Source organism: Otolemur garnettii, unplaced genomic scaffold (genome assembly GCF_000181295.1).
Source record: "Otolemur garnettii isolate 467f Iridium unplaced genomic scaffold, OtoGar3 scaffold00028, whole genome shotgun sequence".
Classification (NCBI taxonomy): domain Eukaryota; kingdom Metazoa; phylum Chordata; class Mammalia; order Primates; family Galagidae; genus Otolemur; species Otolemur garnettii.
In genome coordinates this window covers 8266622-8274528 of record NW_003852423.1, presented here as the reverse complement: position 1 = coordinate 8274528, position 7907 = coordinate 8266622, and positions in this window count along the sequence as shown.

Below are 7907 nucleotides of genomic sequence, written 5' to 3'. Positions count from 1 at the left end.
TGTGACTCCAAAGGCATGGAAAGTGACAGCCATCAGCCTATGTTCCTCACCTGTCGCAGTGTCTGGTGACAGTGCCCACAGTCAGCATCTGGTTAAGGGCAGTGTTACCCAGGCACCTGTGCTAAGGGCTGGCCTTCTCTCTATTTCACTCCCTCAATAATCCCTCTTTTTCCGTTTACTCCTAAGGCTTTCTGACCTTTGTGACTTCCAATGTTTGTTCTCTAACTTAATCCCTCATAGGAATCTCAGGTGACTCAAATGAGCATCTTAAAAAACTGGAAATTCTTGAATTGAATCCATAAGAGGTTCTACCCCAGGGTACCTAACTTCTGGCTGGCTATTTTTGCCACAGTGAGGGAGCTCTGTAAACAGTAATGTGTCTTCCTTCCTGTTGCCCCAGTCTGTGTAACTTTCTCAGAATTACCAACTTTTTCTGCTGAGTGGCTATAAGATAATTTACTTGCTTTTATTTAAATCATGGGAAATAAATAGAAAGTTGAGGTTGGAGCTTGATGCAAAACGATGGTCAACTCCTGTTATTCAATATCTGTCTGAAATCTTGAGGTAATTGTGGCCATACTGAAGTGGATTACTTTCCAGAGTCTTATTTGAGAACAAGATGTCTTCTGCCTTGGAATGGGAGACAGGGAGGCGTGGAAGAATATTATAGTGTTAGTGTCTAATCACATAAAAACATAATAATAGCTCACAGGTATTGAATGCTTACCATGCACCAGCCCCTGCAGTTTCATTTGTTTTCTTTCTTTCTTTCTTTCCTTCTCTCCTTCTTTCCTTCCTTCCTTCCTTCCTTTTTTTAAGATAGAGTCTCACTATGTCGCCCTTGGTACAGTGTTGTGGCGTCACAGCTCACAGCAACCTCAAACTCTTGGGCTTAAGCGATTCTCTTGCCTCAGCTTGAGATTCTCTTGTCCCACCTTCCAAGTAGCTGGGACTACAGGTGCCCGCCACAACACCTGGCTATTTTTTGTTCCGGTTGTCATTGCTATTTAGCTGGCCCGGCCAGGTTCGAATCCGCCGGCCTCAGTGTATGTGGCTGGCACCATAACCGCTGTGCTAAGGGCACCAAGCCCCTGCAGTTTAGTTTTCACCTTAATATTACAAGGACTTGCTCCCATTTTAGAGCTGAGCAATGAAGTGACTGACCTAGGAAGTTATGACCCAGAGCTCCCACCCAGAGCTCGGGCCTAAAGTACAACATATTCTTAACGATCATCTAGAACAGGGATGTTTCCAACCTTGTTTTTTCTCTGCTGCACGTTGGAAGAATAAGCATTATCTTGAACCACACATTAAATACACAAACAAAAAAAGTCCATGCATACTTTTCATGGTATCTGACGCCACAGATAAGCAAAAAAAGTCCTCACAAAATCAGCCTGTGGCCCGTGGCCTACAGGTCAGACACCCTTGATCTAGAACATGGATGGATCCAGATGCTTTTATTCTGTAAAGGGCCAGGTAGTAAATATTTTAGGCTTTGTGGAAATGTCTTTTTTGTTTGTTTTAGACAGAGTCTCACTCTGTTGTCCCAGGCTAGCATGCTATGGTGTCAGCCTAGCTCATAGCAACCTCACACTCCTAGGCTCAAGGACACTCGTGCCTCAGCCTCCCAGATAGCTGGGACTACAGGAGCCCACCAGGCTAATTCTTCTATTTTTAGTAGAAATGGAGTTTTGCTCCAGCTCAGGCTGGTCTCAAACTCCCTAAGCTCAAGCAGTCCTCCTTCCTGCCTTGGCCTCCCAGAGCGCTGAGATTACAGATGCGAGCCACTGTGCTGGGCCTGAGGAATGTCTTACTGTAGAAAGCAGCCACCAGACAGTATGTAAAAGAGTGAGTGTGGCTGTGTTCCAACAAAACTTCACTGATGGGCAGTGAAATTGGAATTTCAGATAATTGTCATGTGTCATGAAATATTATTCTTCTATTTTCCCCTCTTAATTTAAAAATGTAAAAACCATTCTTAGCGCATAGGTATGAAACCAGACTTGGTCCGTGGGTCAGAGTTTGCCCACCCCTGATCTAGATCATTGAAAACAGGACAAAGTATGGGAGAATGGAATACTCCCCGTAAGAGGCCTGACCAACTTCTAGATCTTTCTGGATGGGCTTTAGCCAAGGTTGCCTTGTCACACTCGAAGTTCTTTTTTTATCACTTTTCACTTGAATCCCCTCTTCAGCCCTCACAGCCTCTCCTGGACCCCCTTAGACGGCCCCTCCCTCTGTGGTTTTCCTTCCTTCCTCTCCCCGAGCCTCTTGTTTGCTCAGAGAACTGGCACAAACTAAAGTCCTTTCTCAAAATTTGTCTTAATGTATTTGTATTTTTTTCTTTTTGAGACAGAGTCTCATTTTGTCATCCTCGATAGAGCGCTGTGCCATCATAGCTCACAGCAACTTCAAACTCTTGGGCTCAAGTGATCCTCTTGTCTCAGCCTTCCAAGTAGCTGGGACTACAGGCACCTGCCATAATGCCTGAGCTCAAGCAATACACCCACCTTGGCCTCCCAGAGTGCTAGGCATGAGCCCCCACGCCTGGCAATGTATTTGTATTTTACAGAAGGTTTCTGGACAGGGCAATTCAAAGATAAGACTCTCAAGCTTTTAGCCTGGGAAGATGGGGGTGGTGCATTAGGAGGGTGGGAGATGGAACTTTTGCACACAGAGAGATTCTTACTACCTCATAGCCACAGATGAACATAGCTATAGGGGAGGCTGGCCTCAGGGATTCCCTGTTCCCTGGTCTAGGCTTAGGTATAGGTAGGTGATAGCTGTGGACATGAGAACCCCCAGGGGCTCTTCACTTACCGCTGTGATTGGTAAGTGGAGGCCTGGATGCAGGAGGAGATGACTTCCTTCTTTGGCCCACTCAGAGTTCCCCGGAGGTAACAACCATGCCAGGCACTTACCTGTGTGGTGTTCAGCCCACATGAAGACCTTGCATCAGCTCTGAGATCTTTTCAGTTGCAGCCAGTGGTTTGACTGAGATTCCCTTTGACCCGTTGGGTGCAGCAGAAGAGCCGAAAGCCAGTCTTCTGTAGGGGTGCACACTTCCTGAGCTGTGTCCCCTGAGCTTTCCTGTGTCTTGTGGTTGTTCTAGGTCTGCCCTCCTCCCCAAATTTACATCGTGGACACTTAATCCCATGTTAATGGTATGTTCCTGAGCCTATCAGATGCATTCTCATGTTGATGTTTTCCTTTTTAGCCAAGTGATAAGTCTTTCTGGGGAGGTGGGAGGACACCTGGCTCCTTTTCATAGGTCCAGCTGTCCGGAGCAGCTTCTGGGTTTTTTTCATAGCAACAGCAGCTGAAAGAAGAAGAATATTTGCCAGGCTCCTGTTTAAAGTAAAATTTTCCCAGGCAAATACATTTCTTTGTCAAAAGGCTTATTATTTATTTATTTAGTTCATTATTTTTGCCAGCTACTTGTGGATGCTTGTATTTTTGAACCTGGAGAATACACTAGAATGCCCTTTTTTTATTTTCTTAGTTTTTGTTTTCTGTCCTCAGATTATATCAATATGTAGACACGCTATTTATAATCCCAGAAATTTCCTTTTCCTTCTTTTGGAAGAAAAAAAAGTAAAATGAATAGTTAAGGGATGGTATTTGGGCTCGGTGCCTGTGGTTCAAGTGGCTAAGGTGCCAGCCACATACACCTGAGCTGGTGGGTTGGAATCTAGCCTGGGCCCACCAAACAACAATGACATCTGCAACCAAAAATTAGCCAGGTGTTGTGGCGGGTGCCTGTAGTCCCAACTACTTGGAAGGTGGAGGCAGGAAAATCCCTTGAGCCCGGGAGTTGGAGGTTGCTGTGAGCTGTGATGCTACAGCACTCTACCCAGGGTGACAGCTTGAGGCTTCTGTCTCAAAAAAACAAAAAAGAGATGGTATTTGGCCTTCCCCTATAGCTTCAGATGGGAAATGCATATAATAAATATGTGTCTTTGACCCTTTTCTTTGTCCAGGGTCAAGTTTTTTTTTTTTTTAATTTTTATTTATTTATTTATTTATTTATTTATTTTGAGATAGAACCTCAAGCTGTCGCCCTGGGTAGAGTGTCTTGGGCACTCTAACCTCCAACCCCTGGGCTCAAGCGAGTCTCCTGCCTCCGCCTCTCAAGTAACTGGGACTACCGGCTCCCGCCACAACACCCAGCTATTTTTTGGTGCAGCTGTCATTGTTGTTTGGTGGGCCTGGGCTGGTTTCGCACCTGCCAGCTCAGGTGTATGTGGCTGGTGCCTTAGCTGCTTGAGCCACAGGAGCTGAGCCCAGGGTCAAATTTTGTCTTCACATGTGGCTTATATTAATAATATCATTATACTGACACCCAGAGTGCGAAACTCATCAATATTTGAACAACACCCCCAATTGGACGGTGTGTGGGAAGGATTATATATGGCTTCTTTATCCGCCTCAGTGGAGATTTAGGATGGATTGATTAATACGTAATGTTAAGCCTAATAATGAAATTTTGGACAGTTCTGAGTTTGGAGCTCTATATATACTTCATGCTGCCAAATAGTTTGGTGCTTCCATTCACTCTGTGCTGCTTTTTAAAGACCTGTGCTCCTTCACTACACCCACCAATTCACATTTCTGCTCTTGTCTGAACAGAGGAAAGGAATCTTAAATACACAGGCACTGAGTGGGGAACGCACAGTATCCCACCTTCAGACAGCTGGAATTCTAGAACAGTGTCTAAAAGAGGGATGAGTATTATTTAAGTTTGTGATTTAGGCTGGGCACGGTGGCTCAGGCCTGTAATCCTAGTACCCTGGGAGGCCAAGGCGGGTGGATATTCAGGAGTTGGGGACCAGCCTGAGCAAGAGCAAGACCCCCGAGTCTCATGGTGGGAACCTATCATTCCACCTACTTGGAGGCTGAGTCGAGAGGATCGCCCGAGCCCAAGACTGTGAGGTTGCTGTGACCTATGATGACAACAGGGCACTCTACACAGGGTGACAGAGCGAGACTCTGTCTCAAAAAAAAAAAAAAATTGTAATTCAATTTAATTTCCTCCATAATCAGTCTAGGATAGCCACGTTGCTATGGTGATGCCCTTACATATCTGGCTGCTGGCTGGAGCTATGCTGGTCTGTGGTCACACCAAACACCGTTTATTGGGCATCGAGCGCACACTAGGTCCTCTCTTTAGGCCTCACAATACCCCTGCAAGGTGGGATTTTCTTCCCATGGCAGATGAGAAAACTGAGGCTGGGAGGGATTACTCCCCTCGCCCCAAATCACACAGCTGGCGAGCAGTAGAGCAGCGTGTTCACCCAGGCCCAGCTGCTTGCAGCCCGTGCCCTCCCAGCGCCGCCGCGGCGGGCGACATCTGCTCCCCGGCCTGCGTGGCGGGCAGGCGGGCAGGCGGGCGGGCGGGCGGGGCGCCGCCGTGCTCCTCCCTTTGTCTGCGCCCCGGTCTCGACCGCCCGGCTTTGTCTTCGCGTCTGCCGCGCTGCCGGTCAGCCCTCGCCCTGCAGGGTGGGGTCCGCAGCGCGGTTAAGACACACTGAGTTTTTATCGAAATGTATGTTGAGGATCTTGGATAACACAGCAGCAGAACCGTTTGCAAGGACCAGCATTGAACATTCAGTGACTTGTTACAGAAACAACTCGTAAAATAATGAGTTCTGTGAAATGAAAGAGCCAAACGCGTGGATCTGGGCAATGTAAAGACGCTTCGCTGTAGAGAAAGCTGTAAGGGGTGACAGATTCAATCCTTTGACTTCATCCTGTTTCTGATTTTTGTTTTGATGACACATTGGACTTTTTGTTCTTGTTGCTATTATTTTTTAAAAAGCCTCATCCAATTTTTTAAAAAAATGATTGTTTTCGATCAAACGTGATTAAGTTTGAAAATGAACTTTAATTACTTTAAAAAGTAATCGAGAAGGAATGCTATTTCAGAAGATAGCTTACGGAAATCTCAACCACGACACTGTTTCCTGCTGGTCATCGCTAAGGGAGAAATCAGGAGACTCCATGAGAACTTACAAATTGCTGGTGGTCTCTTGTTAGAATCATAAACAACCGCACAGGGATTTGAAGTGAGCTGTGAGAGATGAAAGTGCAGGGCGAAGAAGGAATTTAGAGTTTAAGTTTGGTCATCTTATTTTAAAAAATACATTTAATGACAAAAGATCGCTTTTCACGTAGGTGGTTTTTATTTCCCTCAGTTTTACTTTGTTTTTGACACACTTAAATTTCCTAAATACTCTAAAGAAAATGACCTAGTGCTATCAATTTAAGCCTTTCCCTCCCTTTCTCCTCCCTCCCTGGCTCTCTTTCCATTTTTCCTTCCTTCCTTCCTTTGTTTCTTCCCTCCCGTCTCCCTCTCTCTTCTCTTCCTCCTTATCACAAAGCACCTCTCCCTGATGGGAACGAGGCAAGCATTTTATTTTCAGTATCAATTTTTAAAATTTCTTCAGAGATGTCATTTAAAGTGAAGTTTTCCTACTTTTCTTCCTTCGTACAAAAAAAAAAAATTACCTCGAAGCATGTCTTGTTAAAGTCTAAAAGACAGACATATTTTAGCTATAAGGCATTTTTACAGAGACTCTGATAGCAAATGAATTGAGAGGAAGGCTGTTTGATGCACTGTGGAAATGTAATGTTATTGTCTTGCTGTCAATGTAACCCGGAGTGATATATAGCCACCTCTTCTTGGCATGGGAGATTAATGAAATGACTCTGATTTTGGCAACCCTTGTACACTGGGAGTGGGTAACACAACTCTAAGCTGATTTGTGCACAGGGCAGAGTAGACTTGGAGCAGAGCATCAGCGCTTCTAGTCAGTTTGGTGACATTTGTAGCGCAATTTCAGCCCCATTGATGCAGGTGGTCCTGCATCTCCTCTGCCTGGTAAAGCCCAACTCACATCCTCTATGAAACGATGTGCACGCCCAGAGATTGCATCTGCCAGGTATTAACACTTATTTGGTGCTTTGATAATCTTACATGAATGTTATACTTTGTGTTTAAGATTCAACCATTTTTTGGCCAGGGCTTCATCTCTGCCTCTTTCAATTATTCATACTACCCAAATCAAAAGGGCTCCGCCTTTGTAGCCCACAGGACTCTCGAGATGATTTGTTTCTGTGGTAGCTGAGAGAATGGGCTTGGAAGGCTCACCTACTGGCTTCAAATCTGCACCCTGCCACCATAGGGGCATTATAGTGATTCATTGAGGCACTGTGTGCTGCAAAGCTGTTCCTAGCACAGAGGAAAATTATTTTCATGACCTTCTTTATGTTTTGGTTCAATGGTTTCCCCTAAACAGCCTATATTACCAGAGCCCGTGTACTATTAACGGCCACGAACATCACATACAGAGAGACAAGCAGTCACTAGGACTCTCCTTGTGGAAGTCCATGACTGCTCCAACAAAGTAGTCTTGTCAAGACAAGGGCGGCGCCTGTGGCTCAGTGAGTAGGGTACAGGCCCCATATACCTGGTGGCGGGTTCGAACTCAGCCCCGGCTAAACTGCAACCAAAATATAGCTGGGCATTGTGAAGGGCACCTGTAGTCCCAGTTACTCCGGAGGCTGAGGCAAGAGAATCGCCTAAACTCAAAAGCTGGAGGTTGCTGTGAGTTGTGATTCCATGGCACTCTACTGAGGGCAACAAAGTGACACTCTTGTCTCAAAAAAAAAAAAAAAAAAAAAGATATCAAGCCTGAATCTAACTACCACTTCTCAGAAAATAATAGGCCCCAGGGGGCAAACCCAAAGTGTGGAAACCCTAAGCCAAACATCTTCAACAAATGAATAGTGAGGAAAATCGAAGTGGGTATGGAGGGAACTTTAGACTAAAAAAAGACTCACAGGACACAGCAGCCAGTTGCTACCTGTGGACCTTATTTAGTTTTTTTTTTTTTTTTTTTTTT